Below are 14,043 nucleotides of genomic sequence, written 5' to 3' on the forward strand. Positions count from 1 at the left end.
GTAGAGACAGAGTTTCGTCATGTTAAGCAGGCTGCTCTGGAACTCCTGACCTCAGGTGATCCGCCCGCCTCGGCCTCCCAAAGTGCTGGCATTACAGACGTGAGCCACCGCACCCGACCGATCCATACAGTTTCTAATCCAATTCTCTGTATTATGTGAAAGGGGGGTGGAGGAGTACAGGAGAGAATGGAGAAAGGAACTATGATTTGATAGTAAACATCTACCTTTTGTCTACCTAACATTTTTTCCTCATTTCTTCTAGTAATAGACCCCATCGCTGTCCTGGATGTAAGAATGAATACACGGCTAAGCTATGGCAAGAACAGTATATCTCCTTGTTAGGACAGCAATTGGCCCACAGTTGAGAACTTTACTCAAGGTTGGAATATTAGCCTTCTTCCAGGACTTTTACATTGAGAACATTTAATCTCTAGTCATGAAGCAATGAGTTTATGATCCCAGGAAGAGGGATGGTGCACATCATTTCAGCCAGCTTGAGAAAATGAAGTCACTGTTTAGAAAGATTCACAGGAGGAGAAGGAAGAGAATAATATAGATTAGAGCCTCTAGTTCGATGTTCCATCTTCCCTGTCCTTACCATAATTAATGTGCCAATAAATTTACCCTTTTGCCTAACAAGCTCAAATTGAGTTTCAGTCACTTTCATTTCAAAGATTTTTTATTGATGCAGAGATTTGTACAGATGGTCCCCAAGTTACGGCTCAACTTACAATTTTTCAACTTTACAATGATGCAAAAGCTACATGCATTCAATAGAAACCACACTTTGATCTTTTCCGAGGCTATAGATATGAGACGATAATCTCCCGTGATGCTGGGTGGCAGTAGTGAGCCACAGCTCCAAGTCATGTGACCATGAGGACTGAAAAATGATACTGTACTCTATCATGTACTATACACAATAAATTACACGATATATTCAACATTTTATTATATAATAATCTTAGGGTTAGATGATTTTGCCTGACCATAGGCTAATGTAAGTTTTCTGAGCATATTTAAAGTAGGGTAGGCTAAGCTATGATATTTGGTAGGCTAGGTGTATTAAATGTATTTTCAATTTAGAATATTATGAATATATAATGGATTTATCAAAGAGGTAAGTCTGGGAGTATTTACACTTAGAACTGAAATCTTGTCAATTACAGACTTTAAAATGTGGAACTTGCTGAAACAAGATGGCATAGGAACAATGCAAATCACTCCATCACCATCTGGGGGTACAATGTGCCTGTTATGTAATGGAGTAGTTTGAATAGTGCCCTCCAAAAATTCATATCCACCTGAAACCTCAAAATATGACCTTAATTGGAAATGGGGCCTTTGCAAATGTAATTAAGTTGAGGTCATACTGAATTACAGTGGGTCCTAAATCAAATGACTGGTGTCCTTATAAGAAGAGGAGGGGGCACACAGAGACACAAAGAAGAAGGCCATGTGAAGATGGAGGCAGAGACTGGAGTGATGCAGCTACAAACCAAGGAAGCCAAGGATTGTGAGAGCCGCCAGAAGCTAGGGAAAGGCAAGGAAGTATTCTTCCCTGGAGTCTTCACCAGGAGCATACCCTGCTGATACCTTGATTTCAGACTTTTAACCTCTAGAGCTGTGACAGAATAAATTTCTGTTGTTTTTAGCCACCCAGTTTGTGGTAGTTCCAGGAAACTGGTACATGTAATAACAAAACAGTTGGTTAAATCATTGCCTATTGCATTTAGGATTCAGACAACATGCCTGCTATGTCTGAAATTTTAGAAAATAGAGAAATAGGCAGATACTTCACCATGTTCATACTTCTTACAGATTGCAGGAAGATGCTGGAGAGAAATAAGCTTTAGTTAAAACCAACTCATCTGAAGAAGACTCAGAATATTCGACTCATAAAACAGGTGACAGATGTAGGTTTTGTGGGTCTGACAATCATACAGTTTGGAGCACCTTATTTAATTAAAAGAATACAAATTTAGATACTAAAGAGAATATTTACTTAGAAAATACATAAAACCAAGTTACAACATTTTAAAAGTTGATATATACCATAAACATCACAATTTCAAAAATTCCATCCACAATGGAAAAACACCACTAGGCCTAAGAGTATAACCTTTAAGTTGGGGCAGCCCATTTGCTAATGTGCAGCCATGGCTGCTACTTTCTCCCCAAATGGGGAAGTATAAGTAACAAGCACATGAGCTTAAGCTTCTTTAGGTTCATGATACATCCACCTCTGCATACAGCTTGCGTTAAGATAGGCCCATTTTGTCATTGACCGGCAATCCTAGACAGTTGGACAGTCAGGCACTATGCTGACAACAAAGCTGAATTTTCTGCCTTCACAATATAAGATGCTTCATGATCTTCTCTGCTCTCCTTCCTCCGAGATTGAGTTCATTGTTACCTCCTCTTTCTCCCTCTGATTTATTCTCTCCCTGTACCTCCAATAGTTACCTCTGCTTATTTGCAATATTACACTTATTTCATGACACTGACATTTGTTATTAGCTGTATGCTTTTTTTTATTTTCAGGTGAGAAAAACACGAAAACCCAACTCAAGCTTCCACAAAAAGAAGCTTGTGATCTCTAGAACATATGGAGGTAGAGTAGGTTCATACAGTTCAGTCAGGTCTGGCTGTGTTTCTCTGTGATTCTCTTGGCATTGCCCTTGTCCAAGGGCTGGTTTCATCCTCAGGCTGATTTTCCCCCTAATCACAAGGTAGCTGCCTGAAGCAGCAGACCTTACTGCTCCCTCTTTTATGTTTAAGTAAAAAAGATTATAAGCATCCCACAGCCACTCAACATTTCTGAGCTTTGTGCAGAAGCCACTCTTAATAAAAGTGTGTCATATAGGTTTATGCCTTGGTTGCATGCTCACTGAAGAACCAATAACTATACAAAATGATTTTGAATTGTCCCTGGACTTGGCTATGGAATTGCCTGGCTGCTACACAGTGGGAAATGGTTAGATGTTGGGTATGCAAACAAAATGTCCATTATAATCATGGTGGATTCTCTTTTTATAAAACTGTAGATCCTAGAAGATAAAACCATGAGGTCCTGGAAGATAGAGACATTGTTGATTCACCTCTGTATCTTCAGGTCCTAACCTATGGCTGGCATATAATGAATATATCGACAGCCACCTGAAACAAAATAATAATTGATTCTCCCCAAAACTATTTTTGTCACCAGCCATTTCTGTAATTCTTAAAGAATATTATAACTGTAATAATCTCACTCTCCGTGGTTACAATTTTTATTAATTGCTTCCTGGGTCTTTCATTTGATTTCAATACATTGCTGATTATTTTTAGAGCTGCCATTAACACAGATTTCAATCACTGTCCTGTTTTCCCCTTGAGCAGTGAAGCGGTTGTCATGGAAACAGAATCCAGTGCCTCTTTCTCAAGCCTCGCATCAATGCGATTTGATGAGAGGAACTAACACTCTCTCTTGTACCTGTATTTTATAAGTCTGAAGATCTATTTCCTGTAAAAGATGCAAGTCATTACTGGGGTAAAGCATACTTGATGATGCAAGGATTTGACAGCTTGTCCAAAAAGATGTATCAGAGCTCTCATCTGGAAATAATGCCCTAATCAGTGTAAGAGAAAGGTTTTAATGCTTGAACTGACTAAAAATGTGAAGTCACAAGGTAGATTTTATTTAAAGGTGGGAGGAAGAATAATTTTAATTGGCACCACTCATACAGCACAAAGTCACAGACTAGTAGCCTTTCTCAGAGAGTCCTATATGGTGATTATGTGGGAAGAAGGCTCATTTCCCTCAACTCCACCCTATACAAAAAACTGGATTTGAAGTCTAATCCAGGTAGAGTGGGGGTAGGGGGAGGGAGTAACTTCCCAAGCATCTCTGGATGAGATAGCTCTGTCAGCCAAGGGAGAACCTTTGGAGAAAGTTGCTGGCCTAGGCCTCAGCTTCTGCACTTTCAATAGCTGGGGGAAGTGTATATTGGCTACATGGGCAACTCTGTAGTAAACGAACAGCATCAATTACATAAAAGTATAAAGGATTCATCACCAAATTTTTGTCACGTTCATCAGGCCTTTATGGAAACGATTCACAGGAGGGTCTAGTTACAGAAGGGTCTAGGACCAGGTCCTAAATTCTCAGCTAGGACAAATTTAAATAGACCAACCTTTAACCTTGTCAGCATGCTGGAATATTTTATTTGGTGGCTGGATGTGCTATGATGAAATTTTCTATCATGTCATGAGATGTCTGCATAGAGTAGCCTGTATACCTCTGAGGGTAGCCTGGATTAACCCAAGGACATGGTCTAGGAGAAGCCAGGATAAGGCAAATAAAGATGACAAAGGGGCCAGGGGAGTTGGGATCGGGGAAGGTTATAATACTAGGGCCAACTATACCCACAGGGACCTAAAGCATACGGACCCAAGCAAAGCAGATGTAATGAATAGAAGAGCTACAGCCAAGTAATCATAAAAGCAGTATTGAATCCCAGAAACAAGCAGGTAACAATGAGCTAATATGCCAGAAACAAAACTGGAAAGGTACGTGTACAGACTGGAAAAGGATTAATAAACTGAGATCAGTATCAGAAAAAGGGACGAGGCAGATGATGAGGCTGGGCTGTAAGATAACAGTTGGGATCCTACCCAGTAGATTTCATTGCAGTAGATTTTTACCAGTACAATGTTTTAAAGTGGGCAGACAAAAGGCTTCTTTCTGGTTTTGTTTCATATTTTTATTATCTGCTTGCTTGGTTTACAATATGGCCCTATCAAGACTGTATTTTAAAAGATAGCAATCAGTATATCTGCTCTTGGTCTATGTATTCTTGGTCTCTGAATAAAAGGAAGATTATCCATGAGCTAGATCACAGCTGATTCTCCCAGTTGTCCTGGCTGCCACAGTTGTTGTTTTTTTTTTTTTTCTTGCCTTCATGTCAGCCACATCCCAGCTTTTCCCAAGGAAATTTCAGTTATAGTTATAGGAGCCATCTCATCACTTTTCTAGGAGAAAATCAAGTCAGTGTTATTACAGGAGTTGGTTCCACATACCACCAGGTTTAGAAATATTTTTTGTGTCAAAACATGTATGGGCTTCCTAGCACCAAATACCGCTACAACAAAGCCAGACCACATTTGGCCTAATTTTAGGACTCAAGGGTATCCAAGGCTGGCAAGATCTATGCCGGGCACTTGGAGCTGTTTTCTTGCCTTCTTCATACTAGGCCTATTTCCAAGGGGCTGGGTACAGATCTTGTTTTCACTTGTTTTGTTTTGGACAAAATTCTTGAACTGCTCCTACGTGGACTCTTAGTTTTTGATCTGTACCACTTGAACCATATACCCCACCCTGCACCCCTTGCCCTCACTGTGCCCATTCTTGCTTTCTCACTCATTCTTGTTTTGATGGTCCTACAGTACTCCCCTCACTCACTCCATGGTAGAATTTGAGGAGGACTAGATCTGAGTGAGACAGTATTATAAAAGATGATGTCAGAGGAAAGCTCAGAGCTGGGCCAAAGCCTTGTAAGCCTTTGGAAGGACTTTGGCTATTACTTTTAGAAAAATGGGAAACCATTAGAGCAAGCTTGTCCAACCTGTGGCCCACAGGCCACATGCGGCCCAGGACAGATTTCAGCACAGAACCACACAAATTCGTAGACTTTCTTAAAACATTATGAGATGTTTCTGCAATTTTTTTTTAGCTCATCAGCTATTTTAGTGTTAGTATATTTTATATGTGATCCAAGACAAATTCTTCTTCTTCCACTGTGGTCCAGAGAAGCCCAAAGATTGGAAGCCCCTGCATTAGAGGGTTTTCAGCTGAGAAGTGGACATGGTCTAAAAATAATGAAAAGGGATCACTCTTGTTGTTATGGTAGAAATAAACAGCAGAGGGAGCAAGAGTGAAAGTAGGAAATCCAGCACAATAATTCAGATTGACATGATGGAGGCTTGATCCAAGTTGTCACAGTAGAAGTACCAAGATGTGGTCAGATCCGCGTATATATTTTGAAAATTGAGGGAAAAGGATTTCCTGACAGATTGGATATGGGGTATGAGAGAAATGATGGAGGCAAAGCTGACTCTAAGGGTTTAGGTCTGAGCAATTATTTAAAAACTTACATAGTGTTTCAGGAAATCATGATTGTGCCAGACATAATTCTAAGCACTTTACCAATCACAACTCATTTAATCCTCAAAACAGCCTATGAGATACATGCTACTAGAGTGCCCAAACTTGATGCACAGATTGCTTAAATGATTTGTGCAAGTTCCCAGTGAATGTTGTTGCCACTAATTGAGATGAATCAGTACAGGAGTAGAACAGATTTGGAGCAGAACTAGGAGCTTAGTTTTAGATTTTTTAAGGTCTAGAGACTACTAACAACCCACTTGTCCAGGCTCAGTCAACTTTTGCTTTCAGCTGGTATTAGTCCATGGTGTATACTTCTTACCTGCAGTGGTTATATCAGGTACTCTAGGCTGGCACCAGGGGTCCCACAGCTTGGTCATCCACTGAAGCTAGTGATATGCTGGTAAATGTGTAACAACCAGCCCTCCAAGGGAAAAGAAATCTAGCATTTGCTGAGTATTTGCTGATTTGGGTGGTGTAAATATTCACACCATAGCCGATTTTATACAACCACCATGATGTTACTGAAAATGGACGTTGGAAGAGATGCACACTATCTGCCCTCCGCTGTAGTGTGCCAATGACTGCAGCCACTACAATAATTTTAAAGCCCTAGTTAATATCTAGAAATGGTATGTCAGGGCTCTCAAGTGAGAAGGAGAATTTATGGTTGGAGACATGGCCAAAGTAGCTGGGAAAAATAAGTTAGGCGCTTGAACTAGAGTTTTAATTATGTATGATAAAGGAAGTATAGACAGAATAAATTCAAAGAGATGGAATAATGGAGGGGCTGCATAACTATAGGAGAGCAAAATGGTTGGAATAGCCGATTCTGCGTTAATGTCATGAGGGTGGGGAGCAGACATGACTATGATGGAATCTGAAGAGATTTTAAAGTCAGGTCAGCCAATCAGAAGAAGTCTCAGAAGTAGGTAAAGGTGCAAAAATGACTTTTATTGCTCCAATCAGTGAGGAAAGAAGCATTTGAGAATTTCAATATCAGGCAGTAGCAGAAACACTCAAGTGTTTGCTAAATGACTGCTCCTACAAAACACCTGATCCAGGAGGAAATTTTTAAAATGTTTCCAATGCAGTGTGTCCAGGGCAGGTAAAGGAAAAGCTCCATAAGTGATTTATGTATAATATAAGGTTTGGGAACCTGTTAAGTACCAAAGGCAAAAGGATTCAGGATATCAAGGAGTCCCAAGAGCAAATAAAGGACACCTAATGATAAGAGTAGAGTTTAGGGTCAGAACAGCACTGACTGAAAAGAATAGAATGAAGATGACACAGCAGTGACTTACATAGGTGGGATACATAGGTGAGAACTGATGCTGAGACCTAAACACCAACAGAGAAGTTAAGCATGCTTAGCAAAAATTCAGAAAGGGTCCTGTACACATCACCAAGAAATTTTTTAAGTTTATTCTAATGGCAATGGGTGCCAAGAGAAAATACCATTCAGGGAAATGACATGATGATTTACTTTTACAGTAGTGTGGAAGATAGAATGCAAATAAGCAAGACCGAAAGTAAGTGAACTAATTAAGGAGGCACATCATGCAAAAGATGATGAGAGTGTGAACAATGGCTGTGACAATAGGAATGGAATAGTGAGGCTGATTATAGAGCTATTTTAGAGTTAGAACTGACATAGCAGGATATCTGGATATGGATATCTATTGAATATAGAAGGAATAGGCAGAAATTAAGAATAATTCCCACATTTTTTACTATGGAGAGTGAAAGATAGAGAAAACTTGAGGAGGATTCCCACATTTTTAACTAGAATGATTCAGTAAGCAGTGTCATTCAGGGAGATAGGAATCTAAGAAGAAAAAGAGAGATGGGAAAATATGTGTTCATCAGGACTCTTGATTGCAAATGAGAGGAAACTCAGCTGCCTTAGGCAAAAAATGACTTTTATTGCTGCACCGAATCCAAGAAAGAATTAAACCAACAAACAATGGTATAGTGGACTCTGATAGCTATAGTGCTGTCTTCTCAGAATGTATTACAATATCCTTTATAGTAACTGTACCCTTCACTTCTCATGTTTTCTGTAAAGCTGTGTCTGACTCTGACTTATCCACAGACACAGAAGTAGCATATGAGCTGGGTCTAGCCAGAGTGATTGGTTCAAAGGTGGTCATGAAACCTAAACTACACCAATCAGGAGCCTTCATTAGACTTTTCCCCTAAAGCCTTTGTCTTCGGGGTCATCCTTCAGGAAGGATGAGAAGACACTGGAGCAGCTTGCAGCCATCTTCCTCAGCGCCCTAGAAAAAGCATAACTGCATGAAGTCCAGTTGAGACTAATTCAAAAGCTAAAATAAGCAGAAATGGGAGATATATAAAAACAGAAAACTAGCAGTCCTGAAGTGCCACAAGCATAAATAGAGGCCTGGTTACTGCAGCTATTTGATTATATTAGCTACTTTGATGTCCTTCCCAATTATATAAGAAAATGAATACTTTTTTTCCTTCTTAGTATAGTTAGCAAGGGTATCCATAATATAAAGTACAAGATTCTTCATTAATACCTGTTGAAAGGATAGCCTACTGAGCCCCAGGAAAAACTAGATCTAGCCACCAGAATGTCACCAGAATCTAGTTATCTACCTTTCATCTGTACCTCTCTCTGGATGTCAGTTTTATTCTTTCTCACTGCAGACTGTTTTCATTCTTATAGTCAGAAATGTGACTACAAACAGCTCCCAAGTTTTACTTCTGATAGGTTTTATCTCCGAAGGGAACTGCCTTTTATTTTCTGTGCTTCCAATTTCAGATATTCTAAGGAAGGATTGTAACTGACCCATCTTGTGTTACATAATGGATCAAACAGTTGTAACTAGGGTCTTAAAATACTATGATTGGCTTAGCTTGGGCCAGGTTGACATTCCTGAACCAATCAAATGGGAGCCAGGGTGGTGGGCTCATGCAAGAAAATGGCAATGCTCATGGAAGCTGTAAAATTAGACCAGGGAGAGAAACAATTCTAAGAAGAATAGAGGTTCTATTTCCAGAAGAAGGACAAATGTAGCTATAAGTGCCTCTTGTAGGAAAGATGGTATTTTAAACATGTTGAATTTGAGACCCCATGCAGGGCCAAAAGGAGGTCAAGGAAATGCGGCCAGTTGAAATTATTACTCAAGCCTGCAAGAGAAAATTTATGCATTTATCTGATTTTGATTATTTCAGATTATAAATTTCAAATTCCATATATGGTTTTACCCCAAATTTACCTAGGTCTCTAGGTTTCAAAACAACTTTGCACATGTAAAATGATTATGCACTGTAATACAGTAGACATTGTCAATTAAGAGAAAGGGTTGTGAATCACAGAGGCAAGACCTTAGGAGAAAAAAAATCCTGATCTATGTTTCTCCCCTATGAGGAAAGAGACAAAGCTATGGACTAGCAGAGCCTGAAGACCCCAAGATTTTTGGTCTAAGAAACTGTAGTATTGCAACTGAGAAAGGGAAGATATGTCTAGGGCAGGTTTGGGGTAAGTTTGAGTTGTCTCTCAGACGTCCAAGTGGAGATACTGAGTAAGGTATTAGATATATGGGACTGGATTTCAGAAGAGTGATCTGGGAACTCCAAAATTAAGAGGTTAGGAATAAAAGGAAGAGCCATCCAAGGAGACTGATGAAGAAGCTTTGAGAGTAAAGGAGAATAACCAAGATAATTTGGTGTTCTAGCAGCCATGTGAATGCAAAACCTGAAAGAGAAGGGAAAAATCAATTGTGACAGATGCTGCTGAAGAGTGACACAAATAACGACAGAGAATTAACCATTAGATTTAGCAAACTGGCTGCCACTGGTGATTTTGACAGTTTCTATGCAGTAAGAAGAGCAAAAGGCAAGAGTTACACTTTAGCCACAAATGCCAGCCGACAAGGCAGAAATTAGATGGGTCATTGTCCTGGAAACTAGAGGATTTATGAGACATAGCATCTAACATCTTAGGACTCTGATTCATCTATGTTCATAATGTCCTGAAAGCCCCACCCCTTCCCTCAGACACAGGGACACTACCTGAGGGAGATAACTCGGGGGTTGGAGGGCTGTGTAATAAACTAAGCATTGTTTGTGTTTTACTTTTTGCCAAGGCAGACTATTGATAAAGCTTCTGCCTAAATTAACAGATCAAACTAGGCTTTAAATCAAAGTTAATGTTTTTTCTTCTTACCAGCAGGTGTAGAGAAAGAACAAATCAACTATGACAAAACTAATAAAACTATATTTTATCCTCATGTTGGATGTGTTACCTGTGTTAAATCTTTAACCCTCATGTGGGTCAAATTTTTCTTATGTTTTCACTAGTAAACTTCCCATATCAATTCATAGCTTATGCTTGATAATTTTTTCAAGCATATCTGATTTTTTCTTACAATCATTAATATTTGACAACTGTTAAGCTGTATCTTACTGGTGATTTTGGTTCATGAAATTGAATAATATCCAGGTAAAATCCTAAAGGTAAAAATCAGGATAAGTTTGAAAATGGGTCATCCACCTGAAAAGTAGAAGAATAATGGGAAGAGAGTCAAAATGAGAGGACTCAGGAGCTAGAAACAAAAAAAGACAGAGAGAGAGAGAGAAGGGATAGTGGATGAAGCAGGCTTAGATAATTTTTGAAAGTGCATTTAAAAAGACACATTACAGTTTTCACCTTCTATAGATACTTATTTGCATGTGTATTTCAGATCTCATTAAAGTTTCAGAATAAGGTGCATATCTCACAATATTTTGGAAAGCATATTAAGAACTAATAACACAAGCACTGAAATCAGAGAAAATTTGGTTTAAGAACTAGCACTACCACTTATTAGCCACATGGATCTGAGCAAGTTACTCTTTGAGACTCAGAATCCTCATTCATAAAATGGAGAAAATAATAGTATGTAACTCACCAAGCTGTTCTAAAAATTGAACAAGATAATGCAGATAAGGCTCTTTTTGCAGTGCCTTCCCAAATAAAGGCTCAATAATTATTAGTAGTTATGGTTAGTGTTATTATAGATCATTGAGAAGTCTTTCTTTAGAAGCCTTTTCCATCAGTACCTTTTTTTTCTTACTTATTTCTCCAGCCCTCTTAGGGCCCTTGAAGAATCTCATCAATGATACTCTCACCAGCACCTTCAATTACCTTTCTCCTCTGTATTTTCACCACAGGTATTATTCCAACTCTCACCCTGTGAATCCACTGACTGGGGAACATTGTTTAAGAAAATCACATGGCTGTGCCAACAAGCAAGGTAGGAACGGCCATGTGGTGACCTGTGGGCTAAAGTTAAGTGTGGTGGTTTGATCATTGTGTAAGGTAGAATCAGAGCTGGATCTCAAAGAATGTTGACTTCATTTCTTCTTCCTTTTTTTTTAATTAGTTGATTTGTTTGGTATATTTATTTACTTATATATTTTTTGCTTTGGGTTTTGGTTTTGTTTGCTTTAAGTTTTGGGAATTCCTTACAGGAGACACGGCACAGAAGACAGAGACAGAAGCAGCTTTACTGAAAAACAGAGCATGAGTAGAACGACTTCAAATCCCATATGGCACCACAGTGAGAAGTAACTTCCTCTGAGCTTCTTAGAGAATCCAACAATGTCCTGCTTCCTTGGGGAGCTGCAGCCATGGGCACATGGGAATAGGGCTTCCACCAAGAGTCCCGTCAGTCACAGCAACAGGAGGTCTTCCTCAGACAACTTTGATGATAGTGGTTGTTAGCCAGAGCAAGCTAGAACCAGAAAGAAAAACTATGAAGATGCCACAGTGGGAGTCTGAGCACCTTGAGGCCTCCTGTTGGAGACTGGCAAACCTAACTGTGGGACACTTGGATGCTGAGTTCTGGTAAACACGCTGTGGGAGGCACGGTAATTTAGTCATTAACATTTAAAAACGATCTAATTCTATGTACATACTCTGTTGAAGACTTCTTCCAACCACCTTGTATTATAAATTTAAAATATGAAATACAAACTCTTTATGTGTCTTGACTCAGATTACCTAGGAAGAGACAGTGACCTATTCCTCAATGTTTAGAATTAGAGTAAGTTGTAGAATATAGTCTGAGAAAATTACTTGGACCAAGAAAGCAATGTCCCTGACATTCATCAATCTAGAACCAGAGCTGCAGATTAAGCTAGGTGCAAATTTATCAGAAAACAATATTTTTCCCAAATACATATTGCAGCCATAAAATGCCCTAAAAACCCAGTTCTTAGAGGGACTATTGCTTACTTACTGAGAAATTGTATTCTCTGAAATCATAGACTATGAGATGTATTGGTGTTTAAAATTATTGCAATAAGAATGAAACATCTCACTCTTATCTGGAGGAGTTAAGTCATTGTGATCAGTGAAGCCTTGATTTAAGCTCCTGTGCAAAGCTTCAGAGAATGGGTCTCAGGACACAACATTTGACATCTATTTTGACTTCATTTCCAAGAAAACAGGACTGCTATGGTATGAATGTTTGTCTCCCCCAAACCAAGGTGTTGGAGGTGGGGCCTAATGGGAGATGTTTGGGTTATCAGGGTGGATCCCTCATGAATAGATTAATGCTCTCCCTGGGGTAGGGAACAGTGAGTGGGTTCTTGCTTTATTCATTCTCAAGAGAGCTGGTTGTTAAATAGAGCCTGGCGCCTCCCTCCTCCCTCCTTGCTTTCTCTCTCACCGTATGATCTTGGCATATTACACCTCCCCTCAGCTTCTGCCATGAGTGGAAGCAGCCTGAGCCTCTCACCAGGAGCAGATGCTGGTGCCATGCTTCTTATACAGCCCACAGAGCAGTGAGCCAAATAAACCTCTTTTCCTTAGATATTGCGCAGCCTCAGATGTTCCTCTAGAGCAACACAAAATGGACTAAGACAAGAACCATAGGTCCATTTCACAGTACAGAGCTGAGGTTGACCCCTTTTATACACAACCATACTTTCTTAGAGCCCATAGAACGACATTTCATTTACATCACACCTAAATTCCACTCTTTAGCAAAATCCTATGTTAACTCTATATTTTCCTTTGTTTGATGAGATACCCCACAATTGCTCTGTTATGCAGTCCCCACACTGCAATGAGTCAGTAAACTCAATTGGTCTGTTTACAGGTTGTCCCTGGTGGTTTTAGGCTGATTGGGCTAAGACAAACCACGTCTTATTTTTTTAATATCTCCTTTAAGCAAATGTTATTATCTGTATTTTACTCTATTCCATAAGCAGAAGTGACAAAGTAGTCTAATTGCACCAAAAGATGCTTATAGCATAAAACTTTCTATGCTGTAAACATAGAAAGTACTTGAAATCAAAAAGAAAAAATTACTGTTCTTAAAATGAAAAAAAAATACACACAGAGTTGGGGTTTTTTCACTTTACTAAAGCTCAGGCTGTGCTTCTTACAGTAGAACAATGATCAAAACTACAGCTTTTTTTCCTCCTTTATAATATGACCAAACAAGGGTTAGTGGCAATGAGCACTGCATCACTTAAAAGATACTGAAAAACTTGAAATACTGATGAACCTCTAACAAACACCTTCTTCCCAATCCTCACTCTTGACCTATGACCTTGTTTCCTTTTCACTGAGAAACAGAGAAAAAATTAGATGAGAATGTGTACAAGCTCTCACCACAAGATCTTCCTACCTCCTCTTACTGCACCTATATACTATTACTATCAAAGATCCCTCTGTGTCCCTAACAAAGGCTATTTCCTCTCCTTTTGCACTAAATTCCATATACTCATGCCTATGGGGAGACATTGTTCCAGTAATTATCTCCTTTCCTCTGCTTGGGTCAGCCTCTAGGATGGCCCCCCGTGATCCCCACCTCCTGGTATCCGCGCCATGATGCAATCTGCTTACAGCCTAAATCAGGATGAACCGTGTGACTCAT

This window comes from Pan troglodytes, chromosome 3 (genome assembly GCF_028858775.2).
Source record: "Pan troglodytes isolate AG18354 chromosome 3, NHGRI_mPanTro3-v2.0_pri, whole genome shotgun sequence".
NCBI classification, from domain to species: Eukaryota; Metazoa; Chordata; class Mammalia; order Primates; family Hominidae; genus Pan; species Pan troglodytes.